The 13,087-nt window shown below is 43.6% G+C and overlaps 1 protein-coding gene across 1 annotated transcript in view; it reads left to right on the top strand.

Annotated features, from left to right (window-relative positions):
• The window catches only part of LOC140206314 (riboflavin-binding protein-like), a 36,614-nt gene extending 33,397 nt beyond the window's left edge, over positions 1 to 3,217 (top strand). The window contains exon 7 of the mRNA XM_072274651.1: positions 3,110 to 3,217. The gene's annotated coding sequence lies outside the window, so the exon portion shown is untranslated. The remainder of the gene's footprint in view (positions 1 to 3,109) is intronic.
• Positions 3,218 to 13,087: the final 9,870 nt, after the last annotated feature.

Genomic DNA, 13,087 nt, shown 5'->3' with positions numbered 1-13,087 from the left:
CCACTCTATCTCAGCCTTTTAATATTCTAAAAGTTTCAATGAGATTCCCCCCTCATTCTTCTAATCTCCATCATGTACAGATCCAGAGCCATCACACGCTACCAATATATTAACTCTTTCATTCCCAGAATGATTCTCGTGAACCTCTTCTGGATCCTCTCCAATGCCAATACATCATTTCTCACAATACTCCGTGCAGTCTGACCAATGCCTTATAAAGACTCAGCATTACATCCTTGCTTTTATATTCTAGTTCTCTGAAAATGAATGCTCACATTGCATTTGCCTTCCTTACTACTGACTTAATTTGCAAGTTAACCTTTGAGGACACCCAAGTCCCTTTGCACCTCTGATTTCAGAATTTTCTCCCCATTTAGAAAATAGTCTATCCTTTTATCCATTCTACCAAAGTGGTTGACCAGACACTTCCCTACACTATACTCCATTTGCCACTTCTTTGCCCATTCTCCTAATCTGTCTAAGTCCTTTTGCAGATTCTCAACACAACCCACCCCTCCATCTATCTTCATATCATCCGCAAACTTGGCCACAAAGCTAACTATTTCATCACTAACATATGACATGAAAAAAAGCAGTCCCAACACTGACCACTGTGAAGCACCACAAGTCACCAGCAGCCAGCAAGAAAAGGCCCCTTTATTCACAGTCTTTGACTCCTGCCAGTCAGCCAATCTTCTATCCATGCTAGAATCTTTCATGTAATACAGTGGGTTCTTATCTTGTTTAGGAGCCTCGTGAGCTGCACCTTGTCAAGGCCTTCTGAAAAGCCAAGTAGACAACATCCACTGACTCTCTTTGCCTATCCTGCCTGTTATTTCCTCAAAGAGTTCCAACAGGCAAGACTTTTCATTAAAGAAACTATGCTGACTTTGGTCTATTTTATCATGTGCCTCCAAGTACTCCAAAACCTCATCCTTAATAATGGACTCCAACATATTCTCAACCACTGAAGTCAGACTAACTAGCCTATAGTGTCTTTGGTTTTGTCTCCCTCCTTTATTAAAAAATAGAGTAACATTTGCAATCTTCCAGTCCTCCAGAACCTTTCCAGAATCTAGTGATACTTGAAAAATCACTACTAATGCCTTCACAGTATTTTCAGCTACCTCTTTCAGAACCCTGGGGCAAAGTGTACCTGGTCCAGGTTACTTATCTACCTTCAGACCTTTCAGCTTCCCCAGCACCTTCCCCTTAGTGATAGCAACAACACTCACTTCTACCCCGACACCCTTGAATTTCTAGCATACTGCTGTTGTCTTCCACAGTGATTACTGACACAAAATACATATTCAGTTTGTTTGCCATTTCTTTGTCCCTTATTTCTACCTATCCAACATAAATTTTCAGCAATCCAATATCCACTTTTGCCTCTTTTTTACTCTTTATACATCTGAAAAAAACTTTTTGTGTCCTTTTTTATGTTATTGGTTTGCTTCCCTTCATACAGTATTTCATCTTTTGTTTCCTTATTTATTTTCATTTGCTTTCTGTTGGTTTTTAAAAGCTTCCTAATCCTATAATTTCCTACCTATTTTGGCTATATTTTATGCCCTTTCTTTTGCTTTTATACTGTCTTTGACTTCCCTTGTCAGCTACAGTTGCCCCATCCTCCCTTTAGGATACTTCATCTTTGGGATGTATCTATCTTGCACATTCTGAATTGCTCCTGGAAATGCCAGCCACTGCTGTTCTGCCATCATTCCTACTAGAGTCCGCTTCCAGTCAACTTTGGCCAGCTCCTCTTACACACGTCTGTAATTCCCTTTATTCCACTGTAATACTGCCCCACCTGATTTTAGCTTCTCACTTTCAAACTGCAAGGTGAATTCTATCATATTATGGTCAGTGCCCCCTAAGGATTCACTTACCTTAATTCCCTAATCAAATCTGGTTCATGACACAACACCCAATCCAGAATTGCCTTTTCTCTGATTGACTCAACCACTAACTGCACTAAAAAGCCATCTTGTAGGTGTTCTACAAATGCCCTCTCTTGAGATTGAGCACCAGTCAGATTTTCCCAATGTACCTGCTTATTAAAATCCCACTTGAGTATTATAACATTGCCCATTTTAAACATCTTTTCCATGTCCCATTGTAATTTGTATATCACATTCTGGCTACTGTTCGGGGGGCTGTATATAACTTGATGGGAACTGCCCTTTTACTCTGGCAGTTTCTTAACTCCACTAACAAAGACTCCACATCTTTCAATTGTATGTCACTTCTTTCTAAGGATTTGATTTCTTTTTATTTTTCCACTGACATATAGCTATCTCTTGCCAGATAGTTAAGACATATACTTTCCCTGATGTGTATGTATGAAAATGAGACAGAAGGTAGACTGCTTAATATCAAAAAGAAACAATTTCTATTGTTTTATGTTACTGCAGAATGCAGGTTTACTCTATATTTTATTCTGTGCTGTCTGCAGGATGTGCATAGCTAGACTTCAATGAAGGTGGCAAAGAAGTAATTTGAAAATCTATCAGCTCGCTTTTCAACTGCAACATTTGGCGTACTTTCAGCAAAGAATTTGAAGCAGTTCTGAGGGGAATCTGGGCCATTATGTTAATTGATAAGATTTTAAAAAGTACTGTGAATGTTAGAAACTTGAAATGAAAGCAAAAATTGCTGTAAGTAATAAACAGATGAGGTAGCATTGGTGCAGAGAGAAAATGGGTTCTCATTTCAATTCATTATGTTGAAACTTTAACTCTGTTTCTCACTCCACACATGCTTTTTGAGTTGCTGACTGCTTCTGGCTTCCTGTGGTTTTGTTTATGACAGTCAACAACATTTTAAAGTGATTTATTTTGATTTAGTTCATAGATTAATAGAAGCAATGGCCGAACTATCTTTGCTCATTCAGTGAGTTAGCAGAGAATCACTTCTGAACTTGACAATTTTCAAGCAACTATTATGGCAATTTGTTGACCTTAAAGTGGGATATAATTGAGACATTAATTCACAGCTTTCTTCTGGACTTATACTTCCTGAGTCAAAGCATGCTTTTGATTACTTTTATTGAATTTGTGCAAGATTGACTGAGACCTTAATCAAAGTTATTCATATCTTTAACTTACAGCATAGAAGATCTGAGGACATTCCTAACCAGGAAATTTTTTGAAAAATCAAGAATAATGGTTTGGAAAATGTAACATTTCTACCATCAAATAAACAAAGTCAAGAAAAACTTTTTACTTTATTGACTCTTTGATTATTACATTTTAACGTTCATTACAAGTTCTGGTGGGATATTGGTATTATTGGCTGTTACCTTCTATCAATCAGCAAAGGATTTTGAATTCAATTCAGTATGTGGGAAATTCCAATTCCACGCTTACATTATTTAGCCATCCAAATTTACATTGTTAGGAGTCCTTTGATGCCAAGAGAATCCTAGGATGCACTGGGACACATCATCAGTGGGATCATCAGGTGCCTAATGAATCACTAGCACTAGCCTACCCACCATCAAGGACATATATACAGAAAGGTGCCTTACAAAGACCAGCAATATCATAAAGGATTCAATCCACCCTGCTCATGGACTGTTTGTCCCACTCCCATCAGGGAGGAGGCTATGTAGCTTACATGCCACCAGACTCAAAAACAGTTACTTTCTCCAAGCAGTAAGGCTGAACAACACCTCCACCCACTAACTCACCCCACTACTTTATCATTTCCCAACAGTCATCTTATGTACAGACACTCCTGTACCTAGCTTCACTTTATGTTCATACAATCAATGTATATATACAAACTTGCATATTTATTTTTAATGCATTTTTCTAAATTATTGTGTTTTTATCTTATTGTTTTTTTATGCTGCATCAGATCCGGAGTAAAAATTATTTTGTTCTCATTTACACTTGTGTACTGGAAATGACATTAAACAATCTTGAATCTTAAACAATTTCAACATATTGCTCACCTTAGACACTCACCCAGTCCTGAATTCATCCAAAAATCTGCTGCCTGCATCAGGTTTCACCACTGTGCTTCCCAGCTAACACTGATCAGAACGTAGAACATAGAAAATCTACAGCACATTACAGGCCCTTCGGTCCACAATGTTGTGCCGACCATGTAACCCACTCTAGAAGTTGCATACAATTTTCCTACCACTTAGCGCCCTATTTTACTAGGCTCCATGTACCTCTCTTAGAGTCTCTTAAAAGACACTATTGTATCTGCCTCTACCACCTTCGCTGGCGGCCCATTCCACACACCCACCACCCGCTGTGTGGAAAAACTTACCTCTGACATCCCCCTTCCACCCACTTCCAAGCACCTTAAAACTATGCCCCCTCGTGTTAACCATTTCAGCCCTGGGAAAAAGCCACTGGCTATCCACACAATCAATGCCTCTCATCATCTTATACACCTCTGTCAGGTCACCTCTCATCCTCCATCGCTCCAAGAAGAAAAGGCCAAGTTCACTCAACCTATTCTCATAAGGCATGCTCCCCCACCCCCAATCCAGGCAACATCCTTGTAAATCTCCTCTGCAACCTTTCTATGGTTTCCACATCCTTCCTGTAGTGAGGCGACCAGAACTGAGCACAGTACTCCAAGTGGGGTCTTACCAGGGTCCTAGCAACACTCACAAAACGCTGGAGGAACTCCGCAGTTCGGGCAGCATCCGTGGAAACGATCAGTCAACGTTTCGGGCCAGAACCCTTCATCAGGACTGAAGAGGGAAGGGGCAGAGGCCCTATAAAGAAGGTGGGGAGAGGATGAGAAGGAGAAGGCTGGTAGGATCCAGATGAAAAACCAGTAGGGGAAAGATAAAGGGGTGGGGGAGGGGAAGCAGAGAGGTGATGGGCAGGAAAGGTGAAGAAGGAATAGGGGAAAACACAATGGGTAGTAGAAGGAGGCGGAACCATGAGAAAGGTGATAGGCAACTGGGGGAGGGGGCAGAGTGAAATAGGGATAGGGGAAGGGAGGGGGAGGGAATCACTGGAAGTTGGAGAATTCTATGTTCATACCAAGGGGCTGGAGACTACCTAGACGGTATATGAGGTGTTGCTCCTCCAACCTGAGTTTGGCCTCATCATGGCAGTAGAGGAGGCCATGTATGGACATATCTGAATGGGAATGGGAAGCAGAGTTGAAGCGGGTGGCTACTGGGAGATCCTGTCTGTTGTGGCGGACGGAGTGGAGGTGCTCGATGAAGCAGTCCCCCAATCTGCGTCGGGTTTCACCGATGTAGAGGAGGCCGCACCGGGAGCACCGGATGCAATAGGTGACCCCAACAGACTCACAAGTGAAGTGTTGCCTCACTTGGAAGGACTGTTTGGGGCCCTGAATGGTGGCAAGAGAGGAGGTGTAGGGACAGGTGTAGCACTTACGCTTACAGGGATAAGTGCTGGGTGGGAGATCCGTGGGGAGGGACCTGTGGATCAGGGAGTTGCGGAGGGACCGATCCCTGCAGAAAGCGGAGAGGGGTGGAGAGGGAAAGATGTGCTTAGTGGTGGGGTCCTGTTGAAGGTGGCGGAAGCTGTGGAGGATAATGTGCTGGATGTAATGTATTGTGTGAGTATTCCTAGCGTCGGAGTGCGTATGATGTCAGGACTTGGAAAAGGGTTTTAAAAATGGAAGTCTGGTGAATAAACAGGGTTGTTCAATCTACAGCGGTGCCCGAGTCACATCAATATTACATGGTGTCAGAAGAAAACGCGAAAAATAAAAAGGAAGAGAAGACACGTAAAAGATGTCACAGTTACAGACACTGTCAAGTTTAAACCTACAAGGTAAATCTTGCTGAAAACTGGATCCAGAAGTTTGAGCTGTTTTGCACCGCTAGCAGCCTAGCTGAAAAGACGGAGAAAGTGCAATGTAATGTCGGCAGAAACATTCAACTCACTGGACATCAGAGGAAGACTGGAAAAATCCACCTGCAAGCTTGTTGCATATTTCGGCCACAAGATGGCGCCACTGGGCAAAAAAAGCACTCACCTGTGTATACAAAGGTAAAAAATACAAGATCGAGTTTGAAATAGTACAGCAACATGTTTCAGCGATACTGGGCAAAGCAACATGCACAAAGCTAGGCCTGGTGAAGCAAATCTATGGTGTTAAAAAAGAAAATGACATTCTCAAAGACTTTGATGACTTGTTTTCTGGATTAGGATGTTTACCAGGGAAACACCATATCAAGATTGATCCAATTATTGCACCAGTCGTGCATGCCCCGGGAAAGATTCCAGTAGCTCTCAAGGATCAAGTAGTGGAGGAGCTAGACAGAATGGAACAGATGGGAGTCATAACAAGACAAATAGAACCGACCGACTGGGTGAATAGTATGGTGACAGTGGTCACAGAAAAGACGAGGATTTGCATGGATCCACAAGATCTCAACCAAGCCATCAAAAGAGAGCACTATCCGCTGCTCACGGTTGAAGAGGTTGTCTCCCGCATGCCTAATGCAAAATACTTTTCAGTATTAGACGCAAATCAAGGCTTCTGGCAGATCAAGCTGGATGAAGAAAGTTCCAAATTATGCACTTTCAACATGCCCATAGGGAGATATCGTTTCCTGCGTCTACCCTTTGGGATTTCTTCTGCATCAGAGGTATTCCAGAGATCCGTGGCACAAATGATTGAAGACCTGGACGGGGTGGTCAGCATCATTGATGATTTGCTGATATGGGGTGACACAATTGAGGAACATGATCAGAGACTGAGGAAGCTCCTGGAGAGAGCACATGAGTACAGCCTAAAATTGAACAAAAGTAAATGTAAGATCAGAACTACAGAGATCAAATACATAGGTCATGTGCTCAGCGCTGATGGGCTAAAACCAGATGATGAAAAGGTCAGAGCTGTGGTACAGCTACCACCACCCAAAGACAAGCAAGAACTATTGAGGTTCATGGGCATGATACAGTATCTTGCCAAATTCATTCCCAACTGATCAGAGGACAGCGCTCCACTCCGAAAGCTACTAGAGAGCAACACTGAATGGCATTGGGAAGACAAACAAAAGAAAAGCTTTGACACATTGAAGCAGTTGGTTACCAATGCACCAGCACTCAAGTTCTATGATGTCAATAAACCAGTGACGATGTCTGTGGATGCCAGTTCGCAGGCAATAGGAGCTGTTATACTGCAGGATGGGAGGCCTGTGGCATACGGATCACGAGCACTTACGCTCAAATCAAGAAGGAATTACTCGCCATAATTCATGGGTGTGAGAAATTCCACCAATATGTATATGGCAAAGAAATCCAGGTTGAGAGTGATCATAAACCATTTGACAGCATCTTCAAAAAGCCACTCCACCAAGCTCCTATGAGACTGCAAAGGATGCTTCTCAGGCTACAGAGGTACATGCTCACAGTCACCTAGAAGCCAGGAAAAGAACTGCACATTGCTGATGCTGTGAGCTGTGCTTACCTCAAAGAGCAAAAGGAAGAGTTGCTAGGAAGAGAGCTGGAGGTCAACTGGGTTACACCTCAGCTACCCATCTCTGAGAAGAAGTTGAACATGTTCAGGAAAGCGACTGCAGATGATCCTGAAATGCAAATGCTAAGAGACATTACAATGAATGGATGGCCAGCAGAAAGAAAGGATGTTCCAAAGGAAATACAGAAATACTGGACATTTAAAGAGGAAATCAGCTATGCATCAGGACTAATGTTTAAAACGGCAAAGCTCATCATACCAAACCAAATGAGACAGGAAATGCTTAACAAAATTCATGAGTCACACCTGGGGATAGTGAAATGTAAAGAAATTGCAAGGGACATTCTCTATTGGCCAGGCATGTCAACTCAGATAGAAGACATTCTGTCTCAGTGTGCTGTCTGTAATGAAAACAAAAACAGCAATCCAAGAGAGCCTCTGCTTCCCCATCCACTACCAGGAAGACCACAGGATAAGAATAGCACAGATCTCTTTCACTACAATGGTACAGAATATCTGCTTTGTGTGGACTACTATTCAAAATATCCGGAGATCACCAAGTTAAGTAAATATCCGGAGATCACCAAGTTAAGTGACACGTCCAGTCGAGGTGTCATTACCGCAATGAAGTCGACATTCGCAAGACATGGTATTCCAGATATTGTCGTTAGTGACAATGGTCCACAATATGCCAGTGGTAAGTTCAGAGGGTTCTCAGAAAGCTGGGAATTTCAACATGTTACTTCCAGTCCAGGGCACACCCAGTCTAATGGACAAGCAGAGAGAACTGTACAAACTGTCGGGAACATGCTCAAGAAGGCACAAAGCAGCAACAGTGACCCTTACATTGCTCTGCTTGAATACCGCAACACACCGATTGAGGGTGTGGGGTTCTCTCCTGCACAGCTGTTGATGGGACTTGTCTGAAGTCCAAACTGCCAACATCCACAACTCTACGGACTCCTGGAGGTAATGCTCAAGTACATGACAAGCAAAAGTACAAGCAAATAAAGCAAAAGGGCTACTATGACTGACATACAAGACAGTTGCCAGATCTGCATACAGGTGAAAATGTCAGAATACAGAAAGGAGACACTTGGAAACCAGCTGTGGTTGTGAACAGACATCAGCAACCAAGATCCTTCATAGTTCACACGCCGGATGGAAGAGTCTACAGGAGGAACAGGAAGCATCTGCTGAAGACAGGCGAGAGGGTGTTTCCACATACAGATGCACAGGACATTTCCACAGATACAGACATGGAAGCAAATGACACCAAGAGAGATGCAGACTGCAAAGACACAGAGGTCACTGGAGAGACTGACACGGATGAAGGACAAGCACAGTCACAGTTGTATCGCACACAGTCTGGGAGACAAGTCAAATTTCCAGCTAGATACAGAGACTAATGAAAGGTTTATTAGTCTATGTTAGTAAAAGAAAATACACTGCTGTTAGTATTGTAAGATACAATGCAGAATACAGTACAAGAAGGTAAGATTTTTTTTAGTTTATGTCATAGTTGTTGCACTGTAAGAAGGGCATACCTAGAGGCATTGTTTTGGTAATTCACAGTTTTGTAAAGAAAATCTTGAGAAGGGGGATGTAATGTATTATGTGAGTATTCGTAGCAACAGAGTGCATATGGCGTCAGGACGTGGAAAAAGGTTTTAAAAATGGAAGTCTGGTGAATAAACAGGGTTGTTCAATCTACAGCGGTGTCCGAGTCACATCAATATTACACTGTATACGGAGGCTGGTGGGGTGGTAGGTGAGGACAAGGTCCCTGTTGTGGAGGCGGGAGGATGGGGTGAGGGCCGAAGTGCGGGAAATGGAGGAGATGCGGGTGAGGGCATCATTGATGACGACAGAAGAGAAACCACAATCCTTAAAGAAAGAGGACATTTGAGATGTCCTGGAACGGAAAGCCTCATCCTGGAAGCAGATGCGGCGGAGACGGTGGAACTGGGAATTTTTGCATGTGGCAGGGTGGGAAGAGGTATAGTCGAGGTAGTTATGAGAGTCAGTGGGCTTGTAGAAGATGTCAGTGGACAGTCTGACGCTAGAGATGGAGACCGAGAGATCGAGAAATAAAGGACCAGGATCCTATATAGCTGCAACATTACCTCTCGGCTCTTAAACTCGATCCCACGGTTGATGAAGGCCAATGCACTGTATGCCTTCTTAACCATACAGTCAATCTGCACAGCAGCTTTGAGTGTCCTATGGATTCAGACCCCAAGATCCCTCTGATCCTCCACACTGCCAGCAGTCTTGCCATTAATACTATATTCTGTCATTATATTTGACTACTAAAATGAACCTCCTTATACTTATCTGGGTTGAATTCTATCTGCCACTTCTCAGCCCAGTTTTGCATCCTATCGGTGTCCCGCTGTAACCTCTGACAACCATCCACACTATCCACAACACCCCCAACTTTTGTGTCATCAGCAAATTTACTAACCCATCCCTCCACTTCATCATCAAGGTCATTTATAAAAATCACGAAGAGGAGGGGTCCCAGAACAGATCCCTGAGGCACACCACTGGTCCCCGACCTCCATGCAGAACATGACCCGTCTACAACCACTCTTTGCCTTCTGTGAACAAGCCGATTCTGGATCCACAAAGCAAGGTCCCCTTGGATCCCATGCCTCCTTACTTTCTCAATAAGCCTTGCTAGGGGTACCTTATTAAATGCCTTGCTGAAATCCATATACACTACATCCACTGCTCTACCTCAGACAGTTAATTCTCAGAGAGTTAATGTCTTGATTTTAAAGTATTTGTTTGCAAATCATACCATGCTTTTGTTCATCTTATCTCCTCATCTAAGTTAAATTTCCAGTTCAAATTTATTGTCATTCAACTGTACACATGTACACCGCCAAAGAAACAATGTTCCTCTGACCCAAGGAGCTCAGCCCTAGATATAACTTACACACAAGACATAAAGTAATATTACCACAAAAAATTAACAAATAGTATGGTGCACTTACGACACAAGTTAAAAACTAAACGGCATGGCTATACTGGCACTTCATACACGATGAAACCTAAGTGGTGGCAGGGACTTCAGTGATCTCACAGCCTGGGGGAAAAACGTGTTTCCCATCCTAACAGTTGTTCTAACGCTATGGTACCTCCTGTCTGATGGTAGGATGTCAAACAGATTGTGAGGCAGTGACGAGTGGGGTACCGCAAGGCTCAGTGCTGGGACCCCAGTTGTTTACAAATATTAATGACTTAGACCAGGGAATTAAATGCAGCCTCTCCAAATTTGCGGATGACACGAAGCTGGGCGGCAGTGTTAGCTGTGAGGAGGATGCTAAGAGGATGCAGAGTGACTTGGATAGGTTAGGTGAGTGGGCAAATTCATGGCAGATGCAATTTAATGTGGATAAATGTGAGGTTATCCACTTTGGTGGCAAGAACAGGAAAACAGATTATTATCTGAATGGTGGCCGATTAGGAAAAGGAGAGGTGCAACGAGACCTGGGTGTCATTGTACACCAGTCATTGAAAGTGGGCATGCAGGTGCAGCAGGCAGTGAAAAAGGCGAATGGTATGCTGGCATTCATAGCAAGAGGATTCCAGTATAGGAGCAGGGAGGTACTACTGCAGTTGTACAAGGCCTTGGTGAGACCACACCTGGAGTATTGTGTGCAGTTTTGGTCCCCTAATCTGAGGAAAGACATTCTTGCCATAGAGGGAGTACAAAGAAGGTTCACCAGGTTGATTCCTGGGGTGGCAGGACTTTCATATGATGAAAGACTGGATCGGCTGGGCTTATATTCTCTGGAATTTAGAAGATTGAGGGGGGATCTGATTGAAACATATAAAATTCTAAAGGGATTGGACAGGAAACAGTTGAGGCCAGTTCATTGGCTATATTTAAGAGAGAGTTAGATATGGCCCTTGTGGCTAAAGGGATCATTGGGTATGGAGAGAAGACAGGTACAGGGTTCTGAGTTGGATGATCAGCCATGATCGTACTGAATGGCGGAGCAGGCTCGAAGGGCCGAATGGCCTACTCCTGCACCTATTTTCTATGTTTCTATGTGAGGAATCATTAACAATGCTAAGAGGTCTGTATACACAGCGCTCTTAATAGATTATTATGGTAGGGGAAAGAGAGACCCCAGTAATCCTCTCAGAAATCCTATGTAGGGTCTTGCAGTCAGATGCTTTGCAATTCCCATACCAGACGGTGATGCAGCTGGTCAGGACACTCTTGATGGTGCTCCTGTAAAAATTGGCGAGAAAAGGGGAGGCAAGGGAGAGGAGTCTCACTTGCCTCAATCTTCTCAGCACGTGGAGACACAGCTGTAGTTTCTTGACTAAAGAGGTGGTGTTGAGGGACAAGGGGAGATCATTCGCTATATGCAGTCCCAGAAACTTGCTGCTTCGAACTCCTCTCTCCACAGAGGAGCCATTTATGTATAGTGAGGAGTGGTCAGCCTGCACCTTCCTAAAGTCCATAATCAGTTTGTGAAATATCCGCCACAAGAGGGACTTCCTAGTGGCCAAACATTTTAATTCCGATTCCCATTCCTGTTTCGACGTGTCAGTCCATGGCCTCCTCTTGTACCTTCCAGCTGGCCTCCTTCCCCTCCTCCTTTTTATTCTAGCATCTTCTGCCTTCCTTCTCAGTCCTGAAGAAGGGTCACAATCTGAAATATCAACTGTTTAACCCTTTTCCATTGACGCTGCCTGCCCTGCTAAGTTCCTCCAGTGTTTAGAGTCTGTTGCTTTCGATTTCCAGCATCTGCAGACTTTCTCGTGTATCATTATTCCCGTCCGCGATGTGACTCAAGTTGTTGTGCTCACACCATTCCACCAGCCACTCTCCCTCCTCTATGTATCATTGTTATTGTTGATGAGGCCAGCCACTGCTGTTTCATTGGTGAACCTGATGATTTGGTTTGAACTGCGAACTGCATATAGGTCAGTCAGGCTTCAGCAGCACGCAACTCTGGGGAATGCCGGTGCTCAGCATGATGAAGCTAGAGATGCTTCTGCCAACATGGACTGACAGTGGTCTGCCTTTACTTTATCGTCGCCAAACAATTGATACTAGAACGTACAATCATCACAGCGATATTTGATTCTGCGCTTCCCGCTCCCTGGATTACAAATCAATAGTAAATATTAAAAATTTAAATTATAAATCATAAATAGAAAATAGAAAAGGGAAAGTAAGGTACTGCAAAAAACCAAGAGGCAAGTCCGGATATTTGGAGGGTACGGCCCAGATCCGGGTCAGGATCCGTTCGGCAGTCTTATCAAAGTTGGAAAGAAGCTGCTCCCAAATCTGGCTGTACGAGTCTTCAAGCTCCTGAGCCTTCTCCCGGATGGAAAAGGGACGAAAAGTGTGTTGGCTGGGCGGGTCGTGTCCTTGATTGTCCTGGCAGCACTGCTCCAACAGCGTGCGGTGTAAAGTGAGTCCAAGGACGGAAGATGGGTTTGTGTGATGGGCTGGGCTGTGTTCACGATCTTCTGCAGCTTCTTCCGGTCTTGGACAGGACAACTTCCATACCAGGTTGTGATGCACACTAGAAGAATGCTTTCTACGGTGCACCTATAAAAATTAGTGAGGGTTTCTTGACTTCTGTCAAGAAGTCCAAAATCCAATTACAGAGAAAGGAGA

This window comes from Mobula birostris, chromosome 12 (genome assembly GCF_030028105.1).
Source record: "Mobula birostris isolate sMobBir1 chromosome 12, sMobBir1.hap1, whole genome shotgun sequence".
In the NCBI taxonomy this organism is placed as follows: domain Eukaryota; kingdom Metazoa; phylum Chordata; class Chondrichthyes; order Myliobatiformes; family Myliobatidae; genus Mobula; species Mobula birostris.
This window is presented reverse-complemented; position numbering and strand designations above follow the sequence as displayed.